The 18043-nt window shown below is 47.1% G+C and overlaps 1 long non-coding RNA gene across 2 annotated transcripts in view; it reads left to right on the plus strand.

Moving 5' to 3' along the window:
- LOC143434098 (uncharacterized) overlaps positions 1–18043 on the plus strand; it is a 77849-nt gene that overhangs the window by 1387 nt on the left and 58419 nt on the right. Inside the window, exons 2-3 of one of the 2 annotated variants that reach the window (XR_013103325.1) lie at positions 2127–3162; positions 3645–4327. This is a non-coding gene — a long non-coding RNA (uncharacterized LOC143434098). Of the gene's footprint in view, positions 1–2126; positions 4328–18043 lie in introns of those variants that run through there. The other variant, XR_013103326.1, reaches the window with a different exon arrangement.

An 18043-nucleotide genomic window follows, 5' to 3' on the forward strand; every position in this document is an offset into this window, starting at 1 on the left:
AACACTCTGAGTAGCTTGGGGCTTCTCCAGATTGGTATGGAAATCATCTAACAGCAAGCTTCCCTCTTGTTCTCTTTCCTGTCGGCAGGCAACACGCACCTCCTGACCTGACTGATGCACAGTAGGTGTTTGTTCAGCACAGTTTGCTGACTGAATAAGTGAATGGAAGCTAGTGTCTGAGCCTGCCTTTGTTCGGAGTCAGGAAACCATGTGTCTTTGGAAAAGCGGCAGATTCTGGACACCCTTACAATTTAGGTGCATCGGAGAGAAGCACCATCCAGCCCCAGAGCCCAGGCCTAATCAAAGCAATATCTAATTGGCCCATTCCCTTGACTGATGCAGCCACCCAAGCCTCCAACTCCCTGAGCTTCAGACTGGGCGCATTCTCAAGGAAATGCCTCTGTAATTCCAGGCTCACCTGGTTGGTCCTCTGGAAGATGAGAGGGCGCGGTCCTACTGCGCTGCCCGTTCTGGCCACGAGATGGGGCTATGCGCCAGGCCAAAGATCCTTGCAGTGCTCAGCCTTGCTGAATCTTTGGGAACCAGGCTTCAGACTTTTTAGGCTTTTGGTGGGATAGGGTTCAGTTTCCTTCTCTGTGGCTACAAGGGCCATGGCCTCAGGCCTCAGGCCTCAGGCCTCAGGCCTCAGGCCTCACTGCAACCCCTCTGTGGTTAATCAGCAGCTGGTCAGTTATCCATCAATTACCTATCAGTTACTCATCATCTCCAGACTGGAGGTTAGGTTAGAGAGCATTGTGTTCTTGATGCCCTGGGGTCAAACCACAGGATTCCCCACTTTGGCACTCGATCGACATCCACACACCTCTCATTTCCTCATATTGGGGCTTAGCGTAGGGGTCGCGAGCCAGGTCATGACCGCCAGATGGGCTCGAGTTCTAATTTAGCCCTGTCTTGATGACATCATTTTTTCCCCCAAAAAAGTGGGTAAAAACACCCCGGGCAGCCCACGGGTTTGAAGGAGTCAGTGCTTCTGCGAACCAAGAACACCTTAGCTGGCATGTGCTGCATGCTTGCCAAATGCTCCAGGCTAGTCATTGTCTGTGGTATTGATTTCCACAATGCCAGCCTCACTGTCTGTCACCCAGAAAGGGCAATACTCATCCCACCCACCCCGTTCCTTTGTTCATAGGATTGTTATGGAATGAACGTCTACAGTGTTGTGCCCAGACCAAATGAAGGTCAACCCTTGTATTGTTTATCCTGTAGAGGGACACAGACCAGCGTGGGCAGTTTAGTACTGGAGCCGCCTCCTGCTGTTTCTGCCCCAGGTCTCAGAGGATTATGGCAGTGGGAAGGTCCTATGCTGAGCCAGAGTCTTCAAGTTTTAGGTAAAATCTGAGCATGGAGAGTAATTCTTAGAGGGTGGTGAACATTCACCCTTGATTCCCTGAAAAATGACCACTTGACTCCTGGAAAGGCAAATCCTGGATTCAAGTTGAAACCACTCAGTTGGCCATGCTCCCTGCTTGCTAGATAGCACAGGGGTAGCCCCACTCCTTCACTCCCCAGCACTTCTCCAGCCTGTCGTGTCTCTGGTTCCCAGCCTTACCTGGGTCAGGGTCCCTGACCATTGGGATGTGAAGGCCTCAAGCAGGCTTCTGTAAGCTGGCCACAGGCCAGGGTGCCCACAATTAAGAAACTCACCGTGAAAGTAGATTCTTGTGGTTCTCAATCAGGGAGAATTCCCTGGGTCTCTGGGGACAGTTGCAGGCTGAGGGAATCTGAACGCACCAGTGTTACTGTTTAAAATGTTATCAGCTTAATGAACTGCTTATGAAGTGAGCGTTAAGAGAGTGCAATGGAACCTCAACATCTGGGCCTCCACTTTTATTTGTAGATTTCAAGCTGGGCTCTTAGTGTTTGAAAAAAAAAATGCCAATTAATGCTATCAATTAGAATTTCTAATGAGGACCAAGGAGACTCTGTAGTCTTACCTGAGCTATTCCAAAAATGCACTGGAGACACATGGACAAGCACCTGCAACCTCAGAGCCATCAGAGATGATTGTTACTGTTTGAATAAGAGGGGAGGATACTGGGGGGAGGGCACTGCTCTCTGTGGCATAATTTGGTAGGTTTATTCATGCATTCATTTCTTTCTGCTAGGGGGAGGAACCAAGATTTGCCATCCAGAGCTGACCTAGGAAGTGTGTTGCTGTTGCCCATTTGTTCCAGGTCAGAAGATAGACTGTTGAGAGACATTCACTGTGCTTCCATGAGAAACCTTTCGGAGCCACCCCTGAATGGAGGCAAGCTGGATTTGGGGAAGCTGGAAACATTTTAGAATCGATCCTTGGCTCTCAGAGTTTGTGAATCCTCTCACCCATGTGAAGTCAGTCGTGCTCGTCGGCAGCCACGTTTCTCGCCTCAGAAACTCAGCAGCATTTCCCCCCAGAGACAGCATTCCGAATCAAACTTTTCAGTTTCCAGGGACCATGGAGCAAATGTTTAAATCAGTCGAAGTTAAACTAATGAGAGGAAGGGAGAAAAGAAATCCCCAACTTTCTTCTTGCCTTGCACAGACGTTGCTTTTAATCTGCTTCAGGCTTTGGGGACCCTTTTATCCCCATCTTGAAAGGACCGTTCACAGAGCAAGAAAGCTCAGCACACGCAGAGAGGTATCTGGCTATGGTGCTACGGAAGACTTCCGACAAACTGGCTTGGAGGGGAAACAAAGGCAGCCTGGGAGGATTTGGGAGATTTGAATGGAGCTGCCTGCAACGTGACTTGGAACTAGAAGGATGCTCAGGATAGAAGCTTCATTTTGCAGATGGTGTGTCAGCAGCCCAGTCAAGAAAGCTCCTGAGAAAGCAATGAGTGGAGCCTGTTCCTCAGCGGGCTGACAGGTCCTTAATGAACAGCTAGTAGTCTCATTTAAGGGCATTCTCCTGCCTGGGCACAGTGAAGAGGACTAAATGAGAACCGGCACTTTCAGGCCAGTACCTAAGGATCCACTTTCTAAAAGGAGAGCACCTGCACCGATTAATGATTAATTATGGACCAAGGTGGCCTTGCAAGGCTGGGTCGCTTCCCTCACTCTGCTCCTGCAGCATTCTCCATTGCAAAGCCCCAGGCTGGGATGAGCAGGGACAGAAATCAAAGCAAGAGTTTCTGGAAGGTACTCTGTAGCTCCATTATTATGGTAAGACAAGCTGGCTGCCTCGGGTCAATGAGAATTATGTACAGAGCAGGCCTGTAGTAGCCTGCAATGTTCCTTTTAAGAAATTTCTGGTAGCTTGATCCAGCCCAGAATATTTTGCGAGAGTATGTTTTAAGTATTCTATCATTGGGAGGGGAGGGGGAGGGAATCATAAAGTGTCGATGCCAAAAGAAACCACAAACAGATGGGCCAATAGAGCCAAATGTCTCAAGCACAGAGATGGTGGAGATAAGAGGTTACTATGTGGGAAAGATCCATGGAGAAGAGGAGATTAGGCAATAAGTGATAGGAGAACCAGCCATGTGGGAGAAATTAGAGATAATCCCCAGATTTCCCCATAGATCAGAAGAAATTCGACATACATTTAACAGCAGGTATGCCTCTACTCCTGGAGCAAGGACTTTTCTGAGAGAAACGCTTAGAAATGGGTCTAGAAAGTAAAAGACTTGGCGGTTTGTTTCTAGAAATACTGACACTTTGAGGCATCGGTGACGGCAGGAAGACACCTGCGACATCACCAAGAGGACCCACAAGATGGCTTGGTGGCTGAAGGCATGTGCCATGGAAGCCTGGCAACCTGATTTTGATCCCTGCAATAGACGTGAAGTTGGAAGGTGAGAAGCGACTCTGCCACGTTGTCCTCTGGCCTCCGCACATCATGGGATGTACCCTTCCTCCACACTCATACACTAATAATTTTTAATTTATAAACATTGTGAGTAATCTTATTTTATGTGAAAGGTTATTACCAAACAAGAAAAGAGCTGGCACAGTAGTAATAGGGGCAAAGCCTGGGTGATAGCAGAAATAGAAACTTGGGAGGAATGTGTAAAAAAAAACCTTTAAATCTGGTAATTAAAGCCATAAATCAAAGCCAGGTGTAGTAACTCATGCTTGGACTCCCATTTGGGAGGATGATCCAGAGAGCCAGGGCATCTCGGACTACACAGCAAGACCCTGTCTCAAGGCACAAACGTATACTCATAGGAACTCATAATAAAAGTATAAATGAGCGTTCGATCCACCCATCAGGTCTCTGCAAAGTAATCCATTCTCATCCACTGCTGGTGGGAGCTCACACTGCCAGCAACTTCCTTCTTCCATGACGTCATACACATATATACCACTCTTTGATCAATGCTCCCCTACCCCACAATCTTCTTCAATCCCTCTGGTTTTGGGTGACCCGCTGAACTTAATTAGGGTTACCTGCATAAGCCCAGATGAGAGGTTATTAACCTGAGCAAGATTGATGGACAGGTGAACACACCGCTGAGGACTATGACTCCCCCTTAGCTCACCATAAAAACAACAGCAATAACACACACACACACACACACACACACACACACACACACACACACACACAAAACCATTGACTCATCTCTTTAAAACTGCTTAACAAAATTCCAGTGTGTCTCAAATGGAGGACTTGAAGTCTAAATGAAAATGTGCTTTTGTGGTGATCTTGTTCAAACTTCTTTAACTGTGCACCTGCTTTCTCATGTCCTGTTGGAGAGAATCATGGGGCATCAAGGGTAAGTGGGAACCATGGGGACAGCTTCAGGGATCTTTATGACCTTTAAAGCATAGGTGGACCAACAGGCTCATTTCAGTTAGACCACTGGTCATCCTCTTAATTCCCGTGTGTCCCTTGACTGATTGTCTGGATCCATCAACTATGTATGAAGATTCTAACCTATTTTGTTACCAGGACAGAGATGCACACAGAAGTCTGTGTGCATTTGTGTCTTCTTACTAATTGAATCACCAAAATTCAGTTCTCCTCACCTAAGACTGAGAGTATTCCTCAGTAGGACTCACCACTGTAGACACATTAATGTTGACATGCGGTTGAGGTGATGGCTCTGGCTTACCAATGTCATGTTTGATATCTCTATATTTTCTGGTCTCTTGGAAGATGGGTGGGACCATTTTGAGTGGGTCTGACAACAAGCTGTAAAAGGAAGCGATGTAGTTAGCTTCCAGATTGAAGCATAGCCCCATGTTGGTGTGGGATATCTCTTTCCCTTTCATGGCAATCATGGAAACCATACGTTTCAGAGAATTCAGTTCTAAGATGCAGGAACGGCCACTAGCCTCCATCCATCAGCAAGTGACTATGTGGATTAGAGCATAAGCCCCATGCTATCTTGCAGCCCTGACCAACTCACAAGGAACATAGAATAAGCCTTTGTTGTGCATAGACCCTAAGGCCTCAGGATCTATTAGTTGGTGCCGTTCGCCCTGCCTGGCCTCATTGTTGGGGACTTCGACATCAGCTATTGGCTGGAGCTGGCAGTGTTTTCACAGGGGTAGGCTGGGTGTCCCAGCTTTGCAGGACATCCTTTGTGTGGCCCAGCTGTGAGACACCGCCTCACTGGAGAAAGGTGTTTCCTCCTTTCTTCTGCTTTAGGAAAAATAGACTCTAGATCTGCTTTGGAGAAAATAGACCATCAATGGCCAGTAAATGATGTTTCCTTTGATCACACTAGGTACTTGACATTTGTAATCATTGTTTATTATGGGGTCTATTGGTGATTTCAGAATCAGGAACATGCATGGAGTGTCTAATGAGTTAAGGCCACACTTGTCGCTGATCCTGAGATGAATTCTGCACCGTTGGTGTGTGGGTGTACCCACCTGTAAGTTCAGAGCAAGGACAGATAAAAGTAAGAGGGTTTTTGTTCTGCTGGTTTTTGTGGTTAGTCAGTGGCTCTTCTCTAAAAACCGATATCAGACCGTAGCCCTTTTATAAGCAGGAAATGAAGGAAGCCAGGAAAGCTTCCCAAAGAAGGCCAGTCTTGTATTGAGATATTAGGCAGTAAAGAAGAGTTGCTCTGAGAGCTCTGAACTCTAGCTGGCTGGTGGGGAATCTTGGCTGTGGTGTGGGACTTCAGATGGGTTAGGAGGAAGAAGAGTAAGCGGCTCATTCTCTGTCATCTCACTGGCCCGAGGAGACAGTCTCTGCTGAGGAAACAGTTCCCATGCTGGAGCAATTATGTTGAATGGAGCCTCTCTAGAGAGCTATTAGCAAAGGCAGGCCATTGCTCCCAGCAGAACTGTGGCCTAAAGGTTCCTATGACCCTCTCCTCTCCTCTCCGCACTTTTGTCCACTGATGAATACACACGAGTGCCTTATGCTTGCTTCTGTTGAAAGGCACCTTATTTCATATGTTCTCTTTCATTGATGCTAAACTCAAAGCCAGAGGCATTATAACTTGTGCCTGAACAAAGCTTGTGTAACACACGTGCTTTTCCTGTAAGTCGCTTCAGAGTCTGGTTGCACCAGGACCCTTCAGCAGTGCAGGGCAGGGGACAGGGGTGGGGACAAGCCTTCTCAACAGTGGAGTTGCCAGCGGAAAATGCAGAAAGTATATGCCTGACTAGAGTGTGAAAGGACACCTGAGGGGTGTGAATTACAGCTAAGTGAATTAATAATTACATAGAAGGATGCTCACTGAGCTGCTGCTTACAGCACAATGAAACACTATTGTAGCCAGAAGAACAAATTGATGCATATCTACTAATACAAAACATTGTGAAATGAAAATATTGTCCACCCACTGGTCTGGCCTTTGTGCATTCAGCTACTCTAGATCAAACTTATTTGAGGACAGGCGAGATGGCTCAGCAGGTAGAGCGTTTTCCACACAAGTGTGAGGACCTGAGTTTGTTCGTGTCCCTAGAACCCACATAAAGCTGGGGACAGTAGCACACATGTGTAATACCACAGTAAGATGGGAGGGGAGACGGGAGAATCCCCGGAAGCTCTTGAGCCAGCAAGCCTGGCATACATCGCAGTGAACAATAAAAAAGAATCCTTGGACTGGAGAGATGACTCAGTGGATAAAGCTGCTAGCTGCCAAGTGGGATGACCTGAGTTTGATCCCTGGAACACATGATGGAAGGAAGAGAACCAGCTTCTACACATTGTCCTCTGACCTCCACATGTATACTGTGACACACACCTGTACACACACATGCATGCATGCATGCACACCTGCAGAAGCACTAAATGTAAAATAAATAAAAAGATTTTGTTTCAAGTAAAGCAGAAGAAAAGAACCAGAATGTGAGATGCCCTCTGTCCTCTGCACGTGCACTGTGGCACACATGCACCGTGGCACACATGCACCATGGCACACATGCACCATGGCACACATGCACCATGGCACACATGCACTGTGGCACACATGCTAACACTCACACATACACAGACACACATTTTGTACACATAAAAATTTTGAAAAATACCCTTGCAACTGTATTGAATATATGCACATATCTTTTTTTCTTGTTATCCTCTAAACAATACAATGTAATACCTCTCTAGCACTTATATTACATCGGTCACTATAAGCAATATAGAGATAATTTATAATGCATGGGAAGGTGCGTGCAGATTATATGCAAATTAGATTCCAGTAAATACTGTGGAGGAGTAACTACAAGCTAGTTCACACACACACACACACACACACAGTTCCACTTCCTTGTGTGTAAAAAAAAAAAAAAAAAAAAGCTTAATTAGGATCTGTGATGCAGTCACACTTGGTTTATGGATAGAAGATTCTGGAAGATATATTTTAATAGGGTATCATGTCTACAAATTGAAATAGCAGATGAATTCAACTGTGTCCCTTCACTCATTTGTGTTTTCAAGATTTGTTTTTAGTGAGAGCCCCTTTCATAACTAGGAAAACATTATTTTTGTAATGAATATTTCTAGGATGCTTACTTTATGCCAGATGCTAGTCTAACGTGTGTGTATGTGTGCGTGTGTGCATGTGTATGTGTGTGTGTGTGCATGTGTGTGTGTATGTGTGTGTATGTATGTGTGCATATGTCCGTGTGTCCGTGTGTCCGTGTGTCCGTGTGTCCGTGTGTCCGTGTGTCCGTGTGTCCGTGTGTGTGTGTGTGTGTGTGTGTGTGTGTGTGTGTGTGTAGATTCCACGACAGTCTCCTTTGTCAGTCTTTAGGCACCACCCTTCTCTTTTTGAGACAGGGTCTCTTCTGGCATCAAACTTTGTAAGTTCAAATCTCCGTATCTCCAGTCTAACTACAGAATTACTAAAGTTCTTGCAATAATAATAAAAACAGAAAGAAAAAAAAGAAATCTCCAGGTCACCTAGCTTCTTTCCATAGACTCGGAATGCCCTGGAGGGCCTGTTCCCTCTGACGCATTGCATCTTGCTGCCATTCTGAGACCAGGAATGTGAGGTGGAGTCCCTGGCCCAAATCCCCCTTGCTCAGAAGTGCTGAGGTCTTAGTCTCCCCAGCCAGGGCAGAATTCCTGAGATTTGGCCACAAGGCCACGGCTAACAGATTTGGGCAGGAATTTTGTCTGTCTCCTTCTCTGTTTTTAGAAGAAATAAGCCTCTGTCTAAGCTGGATTGAGCCTAACATTATCTGGTTTTCTTCAATGCCTGAGCAAAAATTGTATGGCTACTCTTTGGCAGCGTGGCTGTCTGGGGAGTGTGGTCTCTGGGAGAGCATGTACTTTGCCCAGAGCTTGGTCCATTGTCAGCAAGACCCAGGGCTGTGTGGGATGGACTTAACAGATGTTGCCTTGTAGGCAGGAAACATGATGCCTGGAATTGTGCTTGGGAGTAGTGCAGTGTTCTACATGCAACCTGTGTTTTCTAATAGTAAACAAACAAACTAACTAACTAACAAACAATAACAACAACAAAAACCCCAGCCAACCAACCAGCCAAACAAACAAACAAAAAACCCAACAATGACCAAAGGTGTTCGTCAGAGCTGAGTTCAGGCTCCACTCCTTTCCCAATAGCATCCTTCCCTGGTCTCGGCCTCTGCAGGATGAGGCTTGACAAGTCTGCATCTCTTTGGCTTTTTCCTTCTAGGCTACTGTTTGAACACTGTACTGTAGAAGGCACAGGCTGGGATGCTGGGTCAACTGGGCACGCCTGTCTTTGTGATTGGCTGCATGATCGATCCTTCCAAGCCTGTATGTCACACTGGAAAGTTGGATCTAAAAGTTAAGATTTATTGGCTTAAAAGAGTGTGTGCCATGGGGTTTCGAGGTAGCTCAGTAAGTAAGTGCTTGCCTTGCACACACAAGGACCCAAGTGTTCAATGCCTGGTTCCTATGTTTAAAAAACTAGTTGAGCATGGTGGCACACACTTTTAATCTCAGCTCTAAAGAAGCAAAGACTGCAAATCCCTGCAGCTCACAGGCTAGCCAGCAGCCAAATTGGTGAGTTGCAGGTGAAAGTGAGAGATCTTTTTTTTCTCACAAAACAGGATGGATTATGACGAGCCACAGCTGAGGTTGTCCTCTGGCCTCCACAGACACTCACACCTACACATAGTCATGCATCTGCAACCACACACACACACACACACACACACGCATATGCATATGCATACACACAAGCCCACAGGTCAGGGTACAGCATTTAGATCCCAGGCTGGACATCAGAGTACAACCCTTTCTACTGTCTTTGATGGCAAAGCCCCATGCTTGGAATGGTTTGACAGCTGAGCAGAGACAGGCAGGACCACTGAATGGCACCATCAGTGAGCTTGGCTAGGGAGGGAAACATCTCTATAGACAGAGGCAAGGTGGTCTCTCCAAATCACACTTGGCAGGATATCCCTTAAAGCACTAAAAGAAAGTCAGCTTCCTTTGGGCTTGGGGACATTGGATCTCCCAAGACCACAGGGCAGAATAGGGCACAGTCTTCAGTTTTCTTCAAGGAGGATGATCTTCCACTATCCTGTATACATGAGTGAGTTACGTGGACACTCACCAGGGAAGCCATGATGAGCCTTTCTTCCCTCTCCTCCCCCCACCCCCTCTCCCTTCCACCTTTCTTTGAGTGCTTAAGGTGATGCTAGGATCAGAGAGCACTATTACAACCCAGCTGGGGCTCTGGGAGGCCTACACCTTAATTAGCTCTCCCCCTTGCAACGTCTCAGTGGCTCTGCCTCACACTCATTGGGCCCCTTGTGGGGCCTGACTACCAAAGAATTCAGAGCAACATCCAATTGTACTTCTAACAGGCTGCACATTAGCAGGCTGGCTCTCACATGAGGCAGCAAACAGGCCCAGCCCAGGAGAAGGACAGGCCTGAGCTGCTTGCTTCTGCTAAGGTATGCAGAGCTAGCTGGGGGGTGGGAGGGGCAGCCTGTCTGGGCCAGCTGGGAGGTGAGGTACAAAGGATTGTTGTTGAGCAGTGGTAGATGCCAGAGGCTACAGCACCTGCTGGGCTCAGCCCAGGTCAGGAGACAGAGGGCTGCAGGTGTACCTCAGGGGTGTGCAGCAGGAGGAGACAGCACAGGTAGCCCCTGGGGCTAGAGTATCTCATCATAGCCAGTAGCAGCAGACAGGAGGATTACCTGGAAAGATAAGGGATCCCGTGGGCCCCTAGAAAGAACTTTGGACTTGTGCAGTATCACAGACAAAAATTGCACAATTACACCTAGAGGGCCCCTCTCTAGAAAAAGAGCAAATCCCAGAGCTGACTTCCGGGACCTTGTGACTTCCTGGTAGCTTAAAGCATGGACTTATCAGTGACTGGCTAGCTTAAGGTATATTACCCTACCTGAAAGTGAATTCACTCCCTTTCACCTGTGAAGGAGGAAAATGGGAGGAAGGATCCTGAAAGCAAAAAAAGAGAGGCCATTAGCCAGTCATAGACTTAACTAAGACCATAACAGGAGCAAACGGAAGGGCTTCCTTCCTGCAGGGACCCCACAGACAGCTTGGTGAGCACAGGCTGATGTGAAACTCCAGGCCCTACAGAGGGGTAAAGACATGCCCTTCTTTCTTAGAGACAAGTAGTGAAAACCCTTAACTGCACAGAATTCATGTTGAATTCAGACTTTACACACCACAGTATTCTGCTTCAGGGTCAATCTGCATACTTCTCCATCCATTTTATAAAAATACAGAGCCAGGTGTGGTGCTACATACCTGTGATCCCGACATTTGGAAGGTATAGGCAAGATGACCAGGAGTTTAAGGTCATCCTTGGCTACATGAGAAGTCTGTGGTCAGCGAAGGAGAAAGGTGTTCCAGTATATTCCTCTCTCTCTCTCTCTCTCTCTCTCTCTCTCTCTCTCTCTCTCTGTGTGTGTGTGTGTGTGTGCACATGTATGCATGAATGGATCACAGAATGCATACTGAAGGTCAGAGAACAATTTGTGGGATCCATTTCTTTCCTTTCACCATGTAGGTTCTGGGGGTTGAACTTAAGGTGTCACACGTGGCAGTAGGTGCCTTTATCTGCCGATCCTGAAATGGATTTTAATCCAATTGATAAAACAAGGACTAGGTTTGCCAAAGATACATTTCCAAGGCCCATGAAGCACTTGACATAGACCTATTTCCCACAAGAAACACTTACCAATTGTAGGTACAGATGGGGAACCGCAACCGCGTGACACAGAGCTCCCTGGGTCCTGGCCTACAAGAGGAGGCAAGGGACTGGGATGGTGAGCTGGACCTCAGAGCTGCACTGTGACCCTGAAGGCCATCCTGAGAGGAGAGAGAATGGCTTATTAAATCTGGGGGCCACAGGTCAATCCTGCAAGTGGAGTTTATGGTTTCTGCCTAAAGTAGGAACTGGCTACAAGAGTAAAGAGACCCTTTATGGCTGAGAAATCTCATCCCCATTTTCCAGTCACACACACACACACACACACACGCACACACACGCACACGCACACGCACACGCACACGTACACACGTACACACACACAAGGCCCAGAGAGTCTTCATGGCTGTTCTATCTGGAAGACAGGACTATTCTCATAAAGACCCCAGCTGGCTTTGAGCTGAGGTCTGGGGCCAGCTGGGAACCACAGGCCTTGTTACTCACAATGCAGTTCAAGGCCTGGCAACACTCACAGCCCAAAGGCTCTTACTGCAAATGTGGTCACAGTGTCAGGGCCACTGAAGCGGGAGCCATGGAGGATGTCATGTCATGGAGTTTCTGCACTGAAGGACCACTGCCAGAACAGCACTGCTTGAGGGAGGACTCTTCTACTCAAACTCAGGCCTGGGAGAATCCTAGGGGAGCCAAAGCAGTCCTCTAGAGGTTCTGAGCAAGCCTGCAGCTTGAGCATCCTTAACACTCCTGGCAGGAAGCCAACCAGGCAGGCTCAGCGGCTTTGCAGCACACGGCAGCATCGAATGTGCAGGTAAGAAACAGGACAGTCCAGAGTGCAGGTGAACAATTCATGCCGTGGCAAGCTGTGTGGGTTCCTCTGAGAAAGTGGCCCACATGGGTGAGTCACAGGTCTGTGCCTGCCCATACTTACATTACCTGAGATTATCGGGATTTTCTTTCCACTTGGTCCCAGAAAGGAGCAGTCACACAAAGAGTTTGGCAGAGCAAAGTCACTGGCCTTGAATTTGGATAGAACAGTATCCACAGAGGCAAATGAAGAATACTGAGTGCCCCCGCCATAGTGGCTGGGCTAGCATATGCATGTGTGGAGGAGGGACAGCCCCGACCTACCGCTGCAGTATAATATAGTGTCCCTAGAATGAGAACAGAGAGAAAAACTCTCCTCTCTTAGTGATGTATAGGTCACAGTGTGAGAAATTTCCCTCATATTTATGGCCTTGAACATTTGAAAATAATAAAGAAAAAAACTTTGAGTTAAAATTTATGGCAGCATCTGCCTGTCTGGGAGGACCTGGCTTAGTAGGCAAGACTGACTACAAAGGCAGGAACAAAGGAGACACCGGCAGAGCCGTCCATGAGGAGAGACCTCTCCCATAGACAAGTGAGGCTCCAGGGCTCTGCTGCCAGTGTACCCAGCCCTGGAAAGATACTGGGGTCCTTGAATGCTTCTAGGAGGATGCTGAAAGATGCTGAGACGTGAGCTACACTGAAGACTGAGATGACTCTCTGGAGATGGGGCCAGTCAAGGAAAGATGCTGTTAAAGGCTTGTTAGGTGAGCTTCATATGATCCCAGGCCTGAGAACAACCAGGTACAGCCAAAGGCTTAGGGATGGAGGAGAGGGGGGAACAAGGACAGTGTTTATGCGGTGTTGGAAAGTAGTACAGACTACAGGCTAGAGCAGTGACTCTTAGCAATCACCTGCTTGTGGATTTTACTAACCTTTGGGTGCCTGGGATGGATAGGGAGGTCCATCCATGGAACTTACCAGTTAGGCTGTGCTCTGACACACCTGCCTTTCCCACTGGCTTCTGAGCCTGATCAATGCTTCCTTTCTGTCAGCAGCACGCTACCTTTCTCCAGAATCTTTGCTGACCTGCCCTCAGGTCAAGCTGTGTATTAGGTTTCTGTTGCTGACGTAATAGAAATCACACAAGCGTCATGTATCCAAGATAGCAGTAGTTTACTGTCTGATGGCTCTGGAGGTCAGAAATGCTGACGTCAAATTGCAGCCAAGTCTGCATTGCTTCTGGATGGGAGAGAGCAGGGGAGCTGACACGTTTATGCTCTGGGAGGTTTGCCTTTTCCTCCTCTTCTTCTCTAGTATTTAGAAGCTGGCTGCCTCCCTTGACTCAGTGTCTTCCTCTAGTAACTCTGACCTCTGCATCTGTCTCATGTCTGCTTCTGTAGGGGTTCTTGTGATTACATGGGGCGGCACATCAGCATAATCTTTCCAGAAATGAGAGCCTTGGTCCCATCTCCTAAGTCCCTCTTGCCATGGAAGGTCACATCCACAGATTGTGAGAATTCTATGTGGACATCTTTGAAATGAATTTCTTCATCTCCCACACCCTGACAAGATCCAGGTGAACCATTGTGCAGCACTGCACCCATTTGACAGATGAGAACATGGATACCTAACCAGAGCCTGGCAGGTCCTGGACAGCAGAGGTCACCCTGCATGGGACACCATCTCTTGCAATCCCTGGTTTCTCCCCTGCCTCCGTGAAGCTCCAGATGATTGATCCGGGCCCTCCAAAAGATAATTATTTCCACATACTTATATTGAAAGTTGCTGCTCACTCAGAATCATAGTCAGGCATAGTAGTAGGCCCAGAAGGGCAAACAAGGCACATTCAGGTTTCTCTAGGTTGGTAGCCATGATGCATGGGCTTCTCAGATGTTTCATCTCTATGCAATGTGTCTTACTGCTACCATCACCAGCTTTTTTCTGTCGATTATCTCAGTCTTTTCTTCTCAACTCCATGAGGCTATAAGGCGTGTCTGCTTCTCCTCACCAGAACGTTGCAGAGTGTCTGTAGTATTTGGAAGATTATGAAACTCAAAAGGCTTCATAGAAACCCAAGGCCCACAGACCCTCCAAGCTGTAGCTGTTTGCACTGGTGCACTTCCTTACATACATCCTCGTTCCCTGAGGCGGAATGGCTTTGTCTTTGTCTTATGAGCATTTGGCCACGTGACTTGCTTAGGCCAATGGATGGAGAATGGATCTGACAGAAGCCATGTCTGAGCACTTCTGAGCATAGTTACATGAGTAGGCTCCATTTCTTGTTTTCTACCTTTTAACCCCCTGAGGAAAACACGAGGAGATCCCTCAACATGCGTTTCAGAGTGAAAGGAAAAGGGGAATGTAGCCACCTTAGAGCTCTGAATCAGAACAAGATTGGAACTCTTGTTGCAACAAGATAAGATTGAGGAGTTCTTGTTACTGCAGCATAACTTTGCAAGTTTTGACCAATACTGAAATCATCACCAGACACCTCAGGGAACATTCAGTTTTCTTCCTCCCAAATGGAGGCAGGGGTCCAAACTGGACCCTGGCCCTGACACCTAGAAGGGGTGTGATTTAAAAAAAAATTATTATTTTATTTTAAATATGTTTATTTGTGTGTCTCTGCATCGTTATGCACACCTGAATGCAGGTACCCATGGATGCAGGAGGCATTGGCTCTCACTGGGGCTGGAGCTCACTATAGGCAACTGTGAGCTCTTTGATGTGGGTGCAGGAGCAGTACATGCTCTCACCTACTGGGCCTTCTCTCCAGCATGCTTGTTTGTTTACTTATTTATAAAAAATGATGGATTCTTTGAGATAAAGCACTCCTTATTTTTATTGTACTCTTTATCCATGGTTACAGTGTGCATGTGTATGTCTGGGTGCATGCTTACTATGGTATATATGTGGAGGTTAGAGGACAACTTGTAAGAGTTGGTTCTCTCCTGCTACAGTGTGAGTTGGGGATTGAAGTCAGGCTCTCAGTCTTAGCAGCATGCATCTTAACTACTGGGCCATCTCACTGGTCTCACCTAGTCTCTTAAGACAGAGTCTTGCATTGGGACTTGAGGCTTGATGATTAAGCTAGGCAGGTTGGCCAGGGATCTGTCTGCCTCTCCTTCCCCAGTGTGAGGATTACTAGTGCATGCCTCCTCACCTTTCTTCTTATGTGGATGCTGGGAATCAAACTCAGGTCCTCGTGCTTACGTGGCAGCCACTTTACTGACTGAGTTGCATCTCTGCAGCCTTAGATCAGACTTCTTCAGCAGATTGAATTTCCAGGTGTATTATTTTTGCATGTTATGCTCTGAACTTGTATGCTTTAAGAAAAGGCATGAAAATTCTGTAATAAAACTATCACAGAAGTCTGTACACAGATATTAACAGTAGTAATATTGACAATCATGCCCAAAGTAGAAAGAGCACAAGTGTCTATCAACTGATGAATGAGATGCTATGCAACCATTAAATAAGCAGCATATTGCTGCTCTTACACCATGAAGGACCATTGAAGATGTGAGTGGGAATAATCAGTTAAATATGGCTCATACTGCATAGTTCTGTTGTATTGAATGCCTCAAATATGTCCATCCAGAGAGATGTGGAGTATCAACAGGTGGCTGAGTATCTGGGAGGCTACGGAGAGTGGAGAGGTGGTGGGACAAGGGCTAAGGGCAGGGGCTGCCTCTGAGGGCAATCAAAGTGTTAGGAGTGAACCAGGCATAGTGACTCAACATACTAAGAGCCAGTGATGGTTGCAGCCGACTGCTTTACAAGATGCACACTTTTTAATGTAGGATGGAGACTATGTGAACTCTACCTCAATATTAAAGAAAACCTGTCTGAGGGCCATTGGAGGATGAGGAGCCAGGAGAGGAGCTGTTGTTTTGTGGAAGGACTTGGCCACCCTGTTGAGGCCCACACTGACCCACGCTTTGTTGCTACTGTGTTGCAGACCATTCTGCCCCATGCTTTGGGGCCAAAATGTTTCGGCCCGCTCTCTGCTGCTCCGGTCTGCAGGTCAGGGCCTAGCAAGAGACTCGAAGAATGGAGACAAGACAGGGTGTGTGATCAAGTCCCGTTTCTCTTTTTTTGTCTCACTTCATGTCTCTTATTGTCTCTCTTATTGTCTCACTCTCTGAAGGGAAGTCCGGAGTATTTATACACTTTGTCATGTGCCTTGCAGGTGCGTGGATACCACGTGCCTTGCAGGTGTGGATATGACGTATGCCTTACTGGTGTGTATAGAGTGGTTAGCACATGCACCGTGTGCCTTGCAGGCGTGGATAGCACGTGCGCCTTGCAGGCGTGTATGGCGTAGATAACATGTGTATCTTGCAGCTGTGGGCACTAAACAGCAAAATAAGATATTTATCAGAGTGTGCTTAGCTGTTGTAGGCTGTTGAAAACGAAGTCTCACGTCAGGGTATATGGCTTGAGATGGCTGCAAAGCTGATAGTTGCTTTCTAGCCGCTTTCTGCTAAAAGCCGGCTCCCAACACCACCTCTTACACGTTGATCCTCTAATAAACGCCTCTTCTCTTCTGCTGATGCCACATGCCCAAGGAGTGAGACAATTCATTAAGGCTTAGCTCCAAGTAAATGCTTGGGATTTTTTTCCAAAGATCATTTTATCAAAACATAGAAAGGAAGAAGGGAGAAGTGGGGGAAAACTGTACATGTACAAAATGGCAGAACATGTCCTGGAAAGTGCATCTCATGCTCGTGGGCCCCAAGTCCTTTTGCTTAGCATGGTCTAGATTACTCAGCACTGAAGTCTTCATTTGGAAGCTCTGGACAAGATTTCCTATCTTCTTTTCCTTTCAAACTAGGCCAGAGCCACGGCTGGCCAGAGCCTGGTAAGAATAAATGGCAGGGATGAGTAGTCCTTTCAGGATAGGTGGTCTTTTCGTCCCTTGCTGGTCAGAGAAAGAGGCATGGGTGAGGGAGTGGATGGAACATGCATGAAGACTCATGTCTTCCTTTCATGCCACATGCCCTATGAGAGGAGAGGGCTGCCTCCCACAAGGCAAACGCTCAGTGATAACATGCTAGCCAAGACAGCAGGAAAGCCTAATGTCCCCTGCTTCCTTCTGGTACCTCATTTTCAGCCTTTAGTTTCACCGATCGTTCAAGCAACTGTTGGGATGTCTTAGCTGAGAGGAGGGGATGGTAACATTGTGCATTGTGCATTGTTGCATTGTGCAGGCAACTGTAGATCTTAGGATCAGATTGAGGAGGTGGCTCACTTAGTAAAACGCTCACCATGTCAAGCGTGGGGATCTGGGGGTGTCCAGAGTCCACCTGAAACAACTGGGCACAGTGGCACACACTTATAATCCCAGCGTGGGAGTGGTAGATACAGGTAGACACAGGGGCTCACTAGTCTGCCAGTCCAGCTTAATCACTGGGCTCCAGGCAAATGAGAAACCTTGCCCAGAAAAGAAAAAAAAAAAAAATGGAAGGGAATAAAAGATAGAGGGTGACAGATGGCATACATACGATTTGTCCTCTGCCTTCTACACATTCAAATGCATGTGCTGTGCGTACTTGTGTATGTTCACAGACTCAGAGATCTAACCTGTGCTAATTCTGTGGTTTGAGTCCATGCGAGACTTGAGCTGATGAATGCCAAGAGTCCACGCATGCATGAGGTGACAATCACATAATCACTGATTTAGAGGG

The sequence above is a fragment of the Arvicanthis niloticus genome, chromosome 1, assembly GCF_011762505.2.
Source record: "Arvicanthis niloticus isolate mArvNil1 chromosome 1, mArvNil1.pat.X, whole genome shotgun sequence".
NCBI classification, from domain to species: domain Eukaryota; kingdom Metazoa; phylum Chordata; class Mammalia; order Rodentia; family Muridae; genus Arvicanthis; species Arvicanthis niloticus.